We start from the raw sequence: 15,586 nt of genomic DNA on the forward strand, positions 1-15,586 counted from the left end.
TCTTCCTTCGGGCGAAATTTATTAATTTTTTAAAATCCTAATTTTGCACAGAAACCCCAGAACCGGCAGGTGAGTGTGAAGACATGTATTTCAATGTGACTTATGGTATCTGGGGGACATATGATGCAATACGTCCCGGCTAGCTGGCTTGGGAACTTCAGGGCGGCGTCAGCCCACTTTCTAGTTTTTGTGCCTTTTCTGACTTAGCGAGCCTCTTCTACAAGTAAGAGCGGCTTTGTTTTAGTGCACAAGAGTACTTTAATAATACAGATAAGATTATTTTGTTTGTTTAGCGTCCATTTAAGCGAAGTGTTATTGTTTGTATAGCTGTAACCAGCCATAGAAATGCAATATTTACACCAAACAACAGAGGACGTAACCGACACAATGCTATAGCAGCGTCAATAGCTCCGTTTTTTTGTGCATTTTCTGCCTTATCACGCCTCATTGCACGCTACGTATGGCTCTTTTGGGGCTGTAGAAGCGTAATTGAATATAACAAATCCACTTGTTTTCTCATTCGCGTCCTCTGAAGGCTTTCCTGACAAGCTATGCGCTGCGAAAACGTTTCCATCTCGGAGGTGTACGATTTCACGTAGTGCACTACCTAATTCTTCCGGAAGAAAGACCTCTCACAGCAGGAGTGTTGCGGGTGAATCTCAGCAGATTCATACGTAAAGGAACTACGCGCCAAACAATCCACTTTTCAAACAGTCCTGAAATTTCAACATTCGCTGACTGGAAAATCTATTTTATTGCTTGTGGAGAAGCCAACCACAAAACAGCTGCCAACATTTCCAATGTCATCAGAACAAATCCCTCCTCAACTCTTTCATGTCTAGATTGGCAGAATGAACGGATAGAAGTAACGAATGTCTAAAAAAAAAAAGCATTCTGTATTTCTATGATTCACCTACATTCCTCGGAACGCTCGAATAACGGGCACCGAAAAATCGGCACGAGAAGGAGCGCACTTCCAGCGCCGTATACCTGGCCGGCAAGCAGAGTTAAAAGCAACGGTTTTTCATACTGTCATAGTGAGCACCGCGAAATGTCGAGACCAAACTGCCTAGAAACAGCACAAGCCATCCGCCGCCAATCAACGCGAGCGCCACGCTGTCTGCGCGGCAGGTGTGTCTAACGAGCTAGCACTGAAAAGGAAAAAAAAATAATAATATATATATATATATATATATATATATATATATATATATATATATATATATATATATATATAGCCGCACGTCCTTTATGCATGAAGTTACGCCTCCACTTGGTTTGCTGAAAAATACCTAAAGATTTAGAACCTAAATTACCACTTTGTTCTGGAGCAGCCAATTTGCATCCACGCAGCCGTCTTTCTACTTGAGGAACGGATTAAATGCTCGGGAACATATTAACAGTATAGTATTCAAGCACACGACCGGCACGCTGAGAGAGAAAAAATAGTATAGCTGTCATTTCATATTAGGCGTATATGAATAAATAGTCACCTTAGTGCCTTACTCTGTTCTGCGATCGCGATTGCTTAAATAACGTCTTAAGGAAATAATTTTTTGTTGTAATGTATGTGAGGGGAACATGTTTGTTGGTTTAAGTATTTTGAACTCATTTAAGTAAAGTTCAATCAGTCTAGGAATACAAAGTTACAATACTTTGGCGTCCCAAAGAAGGGCTACAATTATGTTGGGAATGTAACAGTACTTTCACAAGTATTAACAGACGCCGGTAAAATTACGACATTTTATTATGAATACATTGTCCTACGCTAGTGCGGCAAACCTGTTGTTTCTAACAATGTTAGTAAAGGTCTCAAGAGTGAGTTTCAGTTTTTCTCTACATATGAAACGTTGCTGTCGAGCCCGATGCTTTCTAACAACTGGGCATGCGCAGTCTTACACCGCTGACGACCACGGCAGGTTACCTTGATTACTTATTGACAGGCAATGGCAAGACCAGCCCTGACAGGCCGCATCAATTCGAATACACACTTGCTATTTGCTCTGTGTCGTGACAGGAAGAAATAAAATCAGTCGTCGCGTAGCCTCATCTCCCGCCGATGAGAAAATATTGACGATGTTTTGTGGTTATTTTTGTAAATGCGCCAAATGTTTCGCGACCAACTTTTTCAATATTTACACAGTCACTTGTCTTTGCCGAGCTGCAACATGTTCAGGTCTAGCGCCGTCCGAAAACCAAATTGCACTACGATTAACGTAGTGAATACACAGTATTTTCATGCGACCGTATGCATTGAGCAGATAGCGAGCCGCCGAGGAGCCTGCGATGAAGTTCAAGAGCGAAGTGCTGTTCAGGAGGAGAAAAGAAAGAGAGAAAAAAAAACTTTGAGGTGGACGTAATGACTGTCGATTGAATACAAATCCTGTCCCAATCCCAACCGCGTCCGCACTTAACGTAACTGCTTTCTTTATACCGTGTGTCCATACTAACGTTAGCCAAGCTGTTAAAAGAGAAAAAAAAAAAGAACGCGATGTAAAAAACATGGTGCAAGATACAATAATAAATCCTAGGGTGTTTGTCCATCACAGGCCTGATGACCGAACAACGAAGATGTTATATATGTATATTGTACCATGCTTATTTCTTCGTTTTTTTTTTCTTATTGCAGCTTAGCTAACGTTAGCTTTGACACCGTATATAGAGAAGACGACGACGTCTTGGTGAAGGTTAATCCACATTAAACATGTTTTGAACCCCTGCGTCTGGCGTACAGAAAGGAAGAGAGAGAAGGAAGCGAGGTGGAAAGGAAGGGAGGCAAACTAGAAGAGAAGCTTCTGGTTTACTACCCTACACTTGGGGAAAAGTAAGGAAGGAAATTGGCATAGAGGTGATCTAAGAACTTAGGGGATCTCCTAGCTTGCAAAAGTAACTCGCACATTAAGAAACCGCCTGCTAATTTCTACTGGTGGTTAAAAAAAGGAAAGAAAAGAAAAAGGAACACGCGAAGCATGCGTTCACATATGATTATGACAATCCTTGAAACTTCCAGTGCGCGAAATAGTTGATAAATGATAAGTTCGGAGTAAGTTGGGCTACTGTAAATGTAATTCACTTACTGCAACTTACCATGGCAAATATTTTTGCCGTGCGCTGTTGTTATTAGTAAGTTGGTAGCCACACAATTTTCCATCCTTGTGCAGGTTATTGCACCTTAGCGTTTACCATTTATAGTACGTGGACAAAGTTGAAGCGCAATTGCGGTTGCGCTTCAGAAATAATAAGACACCATCTGCACGCGCTCTTTCAGTTTCCTCTGGTGGGAAGAGTAAAACATATGACCCGTTCTCTTGATAAGAGAGAAGCATCACTAGTATACCACGGTTTAGCTTAAACGACGAGAAAGAAGCACATTTAAGGCTGCATTCGCTAGCAGAAATCACACACACACACACTCACACACACACACACACACACACACACACACACACACACACACACACACACACACACACACACACACACACACACACACACACACACACACACACACACACACACACACACACACACACACACACACACACACACACACACACACGCACGCACGCACGCACGCACACACACACGCACACACACACACACACACACACGAACAGACACACACACACACACACACACACACACCCGCACGCACGCACACGCGCACGCGCACACGCACACACACACACACACGCACGCACGCACACACACACACACACCCGCACGCGCGCACACACGCGCACGCGCACACGCACACACACGCACACACGCACACACGCACGTACGCACGCACGCACACACGCGCACACGCGCACGCACACACGCACACACGCACACACGCACGCACGCGCGTGCGTAGTATGTGCGCTTAATTTTAGAGAAAGTGCATAAATGTGTATTGCGTTTAAAGATTCGTAACATGCGCTATTTTGTCGTGTCTTAACGAGGCGTATGCTCAGTGTAGCAATCTAAGTGATAAGCCATACTCTTCCTATGCTTTTTTCTGCTGACACGCTCGTAGCCTTTGCTACTATTTTAGCATACTTTTTGCTATTTTTGCTATACTATTTGCTACCTTTTGCTACTTTTTCACCTACCCAGAGTGAGTTAAATTAAAACTGAATACTTCAGGCCTGTACATGCAGGGCTTCCTACTTAGGATGGATGGACTTAAACTATATCAAAAGTGAACAGCAAATAAATCAATAAACCACAAAAGGGTAATGATTTCCAGTCTTGTGCTTCATAGACCAACGGCTGCTCAACTCGTGACTGCCGTAACTAAGGAAAAAGGGCACCCGTGGTTCTGATTGAATTCGCATTTCTGCCTCGGGCTGATAGAAAATTCCTTGTCTGTGGCAGGACGATTCCAACTTGCTAAGCCTTTTCGTTCATCTTATAACCAACAAAAATTCAAAATTATTTTTCCACGAACGTTATGCATACGATGACGACGCTTCCCATTGTAGTATATTATCGCTACGTAAAGTAAATGATAACGCCAAAGAGTGGCATTCAAGAATTGCGCAGTGATTTACGTTATGGAAAGAAAATAAAGAAACAAGGTGATGGCGTGAGAAATGATGTTGCTCCGATGGAAGAGAGAGTCATTTGCATTTAGAGTGCCCTCTGCTCTCTTACTCATGGGGAGGTGTATATGATCTGGTTCACAAGGATCGAACTCAGCCTTCTGGGTACCGTGTGTTACAAGCAGTGGGACCGAAGAGTTCCCAGCGAAAAAAGAACGGCCCTCGGCTAGAATATAAATTGCACTCATTATGTCGTACAGATCAGCTGGAAAGCGACACCGTCGAAGTAGTTAGTACTGAAGAACAACACAACTCAGAAATAAAAGAGCTTTCTCTCGTTGAAGTATCGTCATCTGTTTAAGCGCAGTACAAGCTAGCAAATCCAAAAGAAAACATTATACGCAATTTCTGAGTGCCGAAGCGTTCGAAGTCGGGCCCTAGGGTTTGTGCTCTCAATGTTTCGAAGGTGTCTTTCTTTATCAGGTGAAAAAAAAGATAGGAAGGTATGTATAACGAGTTATCAAGCGGCCCATATCTGTACATCATAATACTAAACAAGGAATGCCTTAATAATGTTTCCCCTTGATAAATAACGGCTCTGTTTACACAAAAAATAAAGCTCCGTGTTCTTTATGGCATCGCTTGGAAATATACACGATGTTAATAACGAAGAAAAAAAATGCGCAGATGCCAAAGCCAACGACTGCCAATGCAAGCGAATATCCTAACGCTTCTAGAAAGATATTCGCTTTATTAAGTGGATGATACATTTGAAGCCGTATATTTGCTGCAGTGAGGATGTTTATGTAGCGTACGTTGTTTCATTGCGAGAACAGAGCCGTTAACAAGCACAGCAGTAGCAGTAGTATAGGTGGCTGTACATTCATGTATGTATTGCCTGAAGCGGCGCGAGCGCCGACGCGTAATAAGGCGACTGCCGTCATCCTTTTCCGCTTCCGCAGCCCTTCACCGCAGGCGCTACATGGGAGCAGAGGACTGGGAGTGAAAACAGCGACTGTACTGCTGAACGCGCAACTCGGTTGGGATACAGCACAGTTCTTCTTTACATCGGCACCCTTGCGTCGGCGGTAGAACTCCATCCACCGCTGACCACCAACCACTGACTACCGACCGTCACAATAACGCGCTAAAAGCGAAAGTATTCTACGTGCTTTAAAGGGCGACTGTATTGGAGCCATAAAATGGGAAGAGCTTGTCAACAGGTTCTCTGACACAAGTTTTCAATCGCGCGTTTTCAGGAGCATCGCAACGCGGATTGCGCACTGTATCTGAGGAAACCCAAAGTTTGAGGCGGCATACGCCGTTGAACACATTGAAACGGAGTGGCAGCATGTGCCACTAGGATCGTGCAACATGCATTTCTCCCGTCTTGTGTTGACCCGCGATATCCGTGGTTCACAAAGAAAACAGTCAATAGTATACATTATGTAAAGTTTTCGCTTCCCTGGCATAGAAATTGATGTTCCCGTTGCAAATTTTACACCAACTGTGCCAAGGTTAACGCACCGCGGCTGGAGTGAGCAGCAACGAGAGACCTCTCTACTTTTCTTCTTTTGTCTCCCTCACTTTCTCTCTCCCTCACGTGTATTGTGCTGTACTGTAGCGGAAAACAGCAAAATATATGGCGTTGAAACGCAAAACTCGACAAAGCAACAAAAATTCAACGAAATGTTCGAGGCTGCCACTTAGGCTCACCTTTCAAACCAAACAAAATATATTCACCGACGTTTACGGTACTCCCTAATGCGAAATTTGAGCGAAGCTCTATACGTGTTTTCATTTCGGGATACACTGACGAACCACACCGATCACCGCAACGACTGGCAGAGCCGCGACGCGTGCCGCTTTATATAGACAGGCTGTGCAGTTGCCCCTTCCCGCCAACTGCAGCTTATGCAGTTATGCGCAAAGACGAGCTTTCTAGTTCTTTATTAAATTTCGCCCGCATAGGCAATGCCACCGCCGCCGCATGGATGGATGTTATGAGCGTCCCCTTTGGAACGGGGAGGTGGGTTGCGCCATCAAGCTCTTGCTATTATATTGCCTAACGTCCTACCTAGGTAAAAAAAAGAAAAACAGGGAAAGGAAAAAGGAAACGCACGATGAATTCCATAACCAAATTTTGTGACCCCCGATTGTGAAGTTTGTGTTTGCACGTCTGCGTTTTTTATCGTTTCCCTACTTTTCCAATCTCCTCTTACGAGCGTACGCGCGGACGTGAGAGCATTCTGGTGCTGCTTCAAAGTAGTTTCCTTCGCTTTCCTCCTCATGCTTCCGCTGCACCCTCCTCCTCAACTTTCCTCCTCGCGCTTTCTTCTCCACCGCCATCTTGCATACGCCGCAGCGCTCCACGTCCCCTCTTTCACCCTTCGCTGTGCCCTTTCGGTCAGTTACACCGAGGGACGACGCCTAGGGACGCAAAGGGACGCCGACGCTCGACGCAGGAACGGGCGCCAAGGAGCTGCGTTCTAAAAAATGCCAATTCGCCACTGGCTTACCTTAAACGGTCGTCTAAAAGATAGCGACGTTGACATGAGCAAAAATACCACATAATTATCGTAGGGTTGGCAGCGATGCATTGAAACGGCACAACAGATATCTCTGCGAGTGTGGTGTACTCGAAAGTCGTGAAAACCTGTAACAAGTAGTCAGCGGAGAAACACTTACGATTGTCTAGTAATGTTTAGAGTATACGATTGTAAGATTTGATGACGTAGACTAAGATGGGACTAAATCCGATTTAGAAAGCACTGTATAATTTCACGTTTTATTGGCCTGCATGATGAAGATCGATTCTATTGCAGCGATCATCGCACCTAGCGAAGGAGGGGTGCTTGGAAAAGGAAAACGGCAGTGACTGAGCGTCGCGCGGGAGTAAACCATTGTGCAAGCGAAGAAGACGAGCACGATAACAAAGTTAGGTGGGCTTCGAAAGGTTCGGCAGCGCAGTTGCTCTTCCGTCGACATGTTTTCTCCGCATATAAAAAAGCTCCACGCGCATAAAGGAGAAAAATAGCTGAGGTGTTCAGTACAGAGCAAACAAAATAGGCCATCACAGGGGAAGACGCTCAGCTGTCCCAGGTTTAACTTTGGGGCTAGACGCGCAAGAACGGCAAAGGGTGCGTGCACTTTTTTTGTTGATGCGAAAACGCCAAATGGCTCATTGAGCGAAAAAGCCCGCGGTGTCTGTAGCGGCGAAACCATACTTAACTTACCACTGGTTGCCGCGCCACGCGCTCGTGACGCTAGCATGCATGCTGGCTCGGGCCTCGACGGAGCGGAGCGGGTGAAAGGGAACACATATTGTCACGGTATTGCGTGAGGAGAGAAGGGATCGCCGCGACGCCACGTCACCTTAGCCCTCGCTCTCGGAAGCCTGTGTTACCCGTGCGTTCCTTGTGAGCGCAAACTCTCGCCGGCGTTCTATCTGCGCCTCGGTAAGGCCAAATCAAAATGTGCCAATCGTCTCAGCGCGCTAACTCCCCCGCGAGGAGTTCATAACTCGAAGGACCACTCAGCTGCGTTGAATTGGACATTAACGCTTTCGCATTCACAACTCATCAGAAGTGCTTGGGCATCCTCGGAGCTATCTTGTAGAGCGAAAGACTTAGATCTCTGTTTCAAGGTTGCGTTGGGAGGTATGTCACCCAAGGAAGGCCAGAAGCGAACCAAATCATGTGCAGCTGTGCGTAAGAGATGATTAAGGATTAGAAAAGTCAACTAATGATAACCTAGAGATTGGATTAGGGTGTATTAAGGTTCATAAAGAAATAATAGGTAAATTAAGGTGGATTATGGTGGATTAATGTTGACTAAGGTGTATTAAGGAAGATTAAGGTGGATTAGCGTGGATAAAAGTGGATTAAGATGAATTACAGTAGGCTTTACGAGGCATAGGCTAAGGACACCTGGGAATTTTTTTTTGACAACGGAGGGTGTCGCTGGGAAGTAATTTTCGAAACATGTTTCCTGTGTACTCATACAATATCCAGTGAGTTGTTTAAAGGGCGCTCCCAAAATGATGGACAAATGCAAACGGTTTGTTGTCACAGAAATGTTTCTAGGAACTACTTGAAGCGGTAAAAAAAACAAAAAAAAAAAAACAGAACAAACTTGAAACCCCAACGATAAATGCGAGCTCTGGATTCAACGTTTTTACAGATGTCTCCCGTAAATGATTATGCACTCACTATGAATTTGATCTGCTAAAAATTGAATACCCTGAATCTGTACTGACATACTCATTCCATATGAAAAATACCATAGAGCAAAATTACAGCTTCATTTGTCTTTATATTTAGTCGCTGGTATATTAATGAACTGCCAGTGGGTGAGCTCTTCTCTATGCACGCTGGCAATTTTTACTGGACTTTCTGTCTTCGCTTTCAGTGGCAACCTTTGAGAGATCAGAAGTAACTGCTTTCGAAACCTTTCGCCGTGCAAAGGCGACTGACCTGTACATGCTTTCTTAAGGTTTTATTCTTTTGTGGAGACCTCGCCATAATGCATATTGTTTGGAATGTGTTGTATGTGTTCTGTAAAAGCTATGTGTGTGTGTGCATGAATTCTATAATTATTTTACATGGTGATTCGGACTGAAAACAGAGGAATGGGCATCTTGCATAAAATGAGAGGATTGTCAGTGTTTTGTGCTGGTTTGATGCTTGGTGCCTATTCTTCCCGTTGTTTTGATCTTGAGTGGATTAACTGGACGAAAGAAATGAAGACTGAACAAAGCACCAGCACACGTAATCAGCACTTTTACGGGAAGCACCAAGCGTTTGTGCGACGTCCGTAGTATATATGAGATGCGTGCTAGAAATACCTGCATGACGAGGAAGGCAAAAGGTAGTGTACGTGATCGCAGTGGTGAAAACAACAGACTCTATTGAAATAGCGTGGCACATTACCACGTTATTTTCAAGTATTGGCCTGCATCCCCTGGTGTCGCTTCTTGCAAATCACAAAAAGCCAGCAAACACTGACACCAAGGACGACATAGGGGAAATTACTTGTGCTTAATAAATTAAATAAAGAAACGATAAATTAATGGAGATGAAAGTGGATGAAAAAACAACTTGCCGCAGTAGGGAACGATCCCACAACCTTCGCATTTCGCGTGCGATGCTCTACAAATTGAGTTACCGCGGCGCCGTTTCCCCATCCACTTTCTTGGGTATTTTGTGTTTCCTTGCAGAACCCTGGGAGTGTTAGCCAGCGCCCTGACTCGCAGACCCTGACGGCGGATGTGGAACATCCTTTCTGCCGCAGGCGTCACAAGAACGTGATCTTTTTTGGGTGAAGGCAACCGGTCAATAACCCCCCCCCCCCCCCCACTCTCCATGCTACTTGAAGGCATCAATATTGCCGGATTCGAGACCTTCGTTATATAATAAACGAGAAGAAAGGGGGTTAACCGAGGGGCCCGATATTTATTAATTATATCCTAAGAAGCCAATGAACACGGACACCAAGGACGACATAGGGAAAATTACTTGTGCCTAATGAACGAAATAAAGGAAAGATAAATTATTAGAAATGAAAGTGGATAGTACAATGATGGCATTGTTTTGAATTCGTGAGACATTTCGTGTAAAAAGCCGCAAGCTTTTCAAACGTGATGCCGCTTCCATCTTTGATTAACTCGATTGCTATTCCATCTTTCCCGGCCGCCTTTCCTCGTTTCATGTTTTCTAAGGCCCTTCTAACTTCACCGCAAGTTGTAAAAGGAACCTCTGTAATCTCTTCAGTACAAGTTTCAATGGAGGTATTCTGGCTGCTCTGGGCATTGTACAGTTCAGTATAGTATTCTTCTGCTGTTTTTACCATATCTTCGAATATGCTCATGATATTACCCTGCTTACCTTTCAGTACATACATCAGGGCTTGCCCTAAGCAAAGTTTTCTTCTCACCGATTTCATGCAGCGTCCATTTATTACTGCTTTCTCTGTCTTTCTTACGTTATAATTTCGAATATCTTTTATTTTCTTCTTGTTGATCAGTCTTGATAATTTCGAGAATTCTCTCTGATCTCTTCAGTTGGACTGTTTCATTCTTTGTCGCTTCTTTATTAGGGCCTTCATTGTTTGGGAGAGCTTACCTACCAGTTGCGTTGGTGCTTTGCCTCCCATTTGAAGTGCTGCTGCTGAAGTCAGCATTGTTACGGTGTTCATTCATTACCGCTATGCCATCAATATCTCGCTGTTCTGAGGCTGCATATTTGTTTGCATGCACCAGACTGAATTGATCCGCTTTTATCCTTACTGCGTCTAGGCTGGCCTGCTTCTTCTTGACCAATTTTGCTCTTTCTCTCTTCAAATTGAGGTGAATCCTAGCCCTCCCTAACTGCACTTTACCCTTTTTATCACTTCTACATCCTTCACTATGCTGGGATCGGCAGAAAGTATGAAATCGATGTCGTAAGCACACCGGCACACTAAGGGATCCCGCCACCCACCGGCAGCAGGCTGCCGCTCACTACCTCACTGAGCCATTACAGCCGAGTGTTCTAGACACATGGCCATAGACCAGGCGAAATCGATTTCATTCCTTGTTTCACCATTACGGCTTTTCCAGTTCCACTTCTTGTTGCTGCGCTTTCTGAACAAGGTGTTCATTATTCGTAGCTTACTCCTTTCCGCGACTTCTACCAACACATCTCCTCTAGCGTTTCTAGAACCGACGCCATAGTAGCCAATTACTTGTTCAACATCCTGATTTTCCCCTATTGTTGCACTGAAGTCGCCCATTACTACAGTATACTGGGTTTGCACTTTTCTCATGGCTAATTCCACATCTTCATAAAACTGATCTACTTCATCATCACCACGACTGGAGGTTCTAGCGTATGCTTGTACCACCTTTTTTCTATACTTCTTATTAAGTTTTATTACGACTACTGCTAACCTTTCAATAATGTAGAATTTGTCCATGTTGCCCGCTATGTCCTTATGTACTAGGAATCCTACCACGTAAAACTTCCTATCTGGAAGTCCTCTATAGTAGAGCACGTGTACATTACTCAGCACTGCATAAGCCTCACCAGTTTTAACCTCAATAAGGGCAATGATATCTCAAACAATGCCTGATAGTTCCTCAAAGAGTCCTGCTAAATCAGCCTCACTCGAAAGAGTTCGGATGTTTAAGGTTGCAAGGGTCAGTTTTCATTGGCGGCCTGTCCCAACAGCACCCTCTGTTGCGTTAAAGATCTGACCACCGCCTTGGTCAGGTGCTGCGCAGCGGCTGGGGACTGAGGGCCGTGGGTTAATTGCAGGACTCATGAGGGACGTAGTGGCCGAATACTGTACTCGGGAGGCCAATTCCTCTTTTGGTGAGGGTGTCCGTTGACGCTTAGTGGGCCTTCCTAATTGGATAAGAGCCGCACTGGTTCTGGGCGTTTTAGCCGGTGTCAGGCGCCACTCCAAACCTGGAGATGTTTCAGTACCGGAGGTGGTGAATTCAAGACTACCACATTCACATTAAAAAAAAACCTCGACGATTCGAACTTATAACTAAGATAACCAAGCATACATGTTAGCTCAGTCAGATTGCCCTGAAGGCTGTGAGGCTGTCTTATTGCAGAGAATTTGAGCCCAGAGAATCTTACATGCCTGAAAACTTCCTTCATTTCTCCGCGATAGATGGGTCTTTTCGCTACTTTTCGTTACTTTTCTTTCCTATTTGAAGCAGGCCAACACAATATTTGATTGAACACTTGTTGCGTTAGGTTCGTTTAGAGTAGCTGAAAGCTATTACCTCATTTCACTTTGAATACTATTAAAAACGAGTGAACAAACAGATTGACGACACATTATTGTATCTTTAGGCGCCCATCTTAAAAGAAAACAGCCAATGGCCTACACCGCGCAAATGCACTAGAGTGCTTTTTCACGATGGCCGTTATGTAGACTTCAAAATATAAACTTATGTGGGAATGAGCGAAGTACTCGAGGCTATGAAGAAACCCCTCATCCCTGATCGAAGAATAAATGCCGACCAAGCCAAAATTTCGACAGCGGTACCTGTTTTCGTCAGGACAGAAAACCAGTTCAGTCACAATCAACCCAAGGTATCTCGTTCCCCATTAGTATAAACTGCGGTAGTCCCTCGTAATTTGGTTCAGCTGCTACAACTTCGTGAAACGAGCTCAACCATGTAACATAATCAAAAATGTGTGTGATCTTTTTCGATAATCGAAGGGAACGCAAAATGTGGAACTAAATTTCGTAAAAATCCGGCGATCAGAGGCAAAAAAAAATAAAAATTGAATAGCAAATGCAAGCTTAAACCCACGCGTTCGTTCATTTCCCGCTTCAATGTACTTCCAAAAAAGAAAGCACTTAAGTGTTATAATGCCAAGATCTGTTTTTCACTCAAATCTTGGCGCCCTTTAAACGTACTTTGACTGGAGACAACGTCAATTTTCCTGAAATGAAGCTCGTATCGGTGCAGTTCAAAGGAGCCAGCACTTGGCACCACAAGATCGAGCCCTAAAATCTACCGCATGCTTGCCGGCAGTCTAAAAGCACTCTAAATGTCAGGTCGCATACAGCTGGAAAATAAAGTCCTAGGTATAAAACGATATGGCGGCGTTGGGAACTCAAACATCCCTCAATATCCATTTATAGCACCCGACGGGCGATCAATATATTTTCTTACGGTTCCCTTCTCTCCCCATATGCTGGAAGGGCACTTTGCAAGTTGCCATGACGGGATCTCAAGCAAATGATGCTCTGGTCATTTTCTCTCACGTAGTACTTCTGCCCAAGCGGATACCCAATGACGCTTACGCAAAAATCGATACTCAGTGGCCAAAACCATCTAGGAATTTACACATAAGCGAAGATGCTTTTGAACCAACGTTCAGTTGTACGTATAATTTCACGGATGGCCTTAAAAAGAAATGTGGCAATATCAACGCAAAAATTTGCATAAATCGGGATATAACGTAAGCCTCCCGCAGGTTTATTAGAATTTTTCAATAGTGGCAGGCTTCGCGGAAAATCTTTTTATCACAGTAGCTAGACTTTTTTATCAGTAGTTGTATTTATCCTATTTTTTTCATGAATAAACAGACTACTTTATCACAATTGCGAGATTTGAGACTTTATGCGTTATAAAAAGTTGCAGTTGTGCCTGGAAGACAAAGTGTCGATTGCGATAGCAAATTAGTAGACAGCCATAAAAAGGAAAGACAGTAGTTTTATCGGCCGTTTAAACTTGTGAACACTCGCTTACCTACTACATTATTAAGCATGGTGTCAGCGCGTCCAGGCAAACATGCACACATCACACTCGATGACCGCGGACGCTCACTGTAAAAACGCTGGTGCGAAGAAGCGTGGCAGCAGCAGCGAGCTAAGTGACCTTTATGCTGTATATGGCTTCAACGCAAACTTAGCGGCGCGAACACAGCACACGCAAAGCTACGAGCCGTCGGCCTACCTAAACTGCTTCCAAAGAAAATCGGTGTCTGGCAGAGAAGCCGCCTCTTAGAACAGAGGGGGCACTTTTGGATGCTCTCTGATCTTGTGCTTCCTACGCAGATCTTCCACGAATGCGGTACCTTATTAAACCGAACATCCGCTTCTGTTATCACGTGAAACTGCGGATTGCTAGTGTATTCGTGCTTTCTAAATTCTGTATTGTTCGATTATGAAGCTTTCCTTGGTACAGGACTCCTCTTTGCTGCGATAAACTTACGCGAGAAGAGCTTCTGCATTTTCAGTCATTAGAAATTCAAACGATTGAACCCTTTCCAGCTGTCTCTCTTATTTCTTTTTCCTACCTTCAAGTTGAAATTTGCCTCCTCCCGTTTATGAACATAGCTTTTGTTTTTATTAATCTGCACTGCATACCTGCATGCTTTGCATGCTAACTATGCATGCAAGCTATCTATAATGAGAGGGTAGTAGACATTTCTAATGAAGCTAAATCTGAGATAAAGATTAAATGTACGACCAGCCTGCACACATAGTCCCCGTCATGACGATGAAGAAACAGAACAATTTTATGAATATGTTGAATTAGCAATCACAAAGACTCAACCTCAGTATACTATAGTCATGAGTGACTAGCGGGAAAAAAGCAGGCTGGTGAACAAAATGTTGGAAACTAGGACGTCGACTCTAGGAACACTAGCGTCGAGATGTTGGTAGAATTCGCGGAAAGGAATAAGCTCCGAATAATGAATACTTTCTTCAGGAAGCGCAGTAACAGGAAGTGGACCTGGAAGAGCCCTAATAGGGAAACAAGAAATGAAAGGTTTCGTACTCTGTACCGATCCCAGCCTAGTGAAGGATGTAAAATTGATAGGTAGGGCAAAGGGCATCGAGCATAGGTTAGTAAGGTCCAGGATTGCTCTCAATTTGAAGAGAGAAAAGGCAAAATTAGTCAACAAGAAAAATGCCAAGTTGGACGCAGTAAGGGTAAAAGCAGACGAATTCAACATGGTGCTCGCAAACAACTATGTAGCTTTCGAACAGGAAGATGAAGATAGCATAGAGGCACTCAATGAAACCGCACCTAGCCTGACTTAGGCTGCTTCAAGCAGCACTTAGGCACCAAAGCAATTAGTAGGTAAGCTCTCCCCAGTAACAAAGTAACTAATAAAGAAACGACAAAGCATGAAAGCGTGTAACTCAAGAGATCAAACAGAATTCGCTGGACTGTCAAAACTGATCAACAAGAAGAGCGTATGGGATATTCGAAATTCTAACACGAGAAAAATTGAGGAATGAGCTAGAAATGGCCACTGCATGAAATCAGTGAGAAGAAAACTTCTCAAAGTGCAAGACAATATATATGCAGTTAAAGATAAGCGAGGTAATGTTATGAGCAATTTCGATTATACACTAAAAACAGCAAAGAGAATTTTCTTTTGATCTGTACTCTACACAAAGCAGCCACGCTACCTTCATTTGAAGTAGTGATGAGCAGGATTCAGAGGTTTCTTATGTAACTAGCGATTTCATTCGAATTTCATCTCATGTCATTCACTTCATTTCATTTGATTGAGTTCTGAAGGTGACCATGA

The sequence above is a fragment of the Dermacentor andersoni genome, chromosome 5, assembly GCF_023375885.2.
Source record: "Dermacentor andersoni chromosome 5, qqDerAnde1_hic_scaffold, whole genome shotgun sequence".
Lineage (NCBI taxonomy): Eukaryota > Metazoa > Arthropoda > Arachnida > Ixodida > Ixodidae > Dermacentor > Dermacentor andersoni.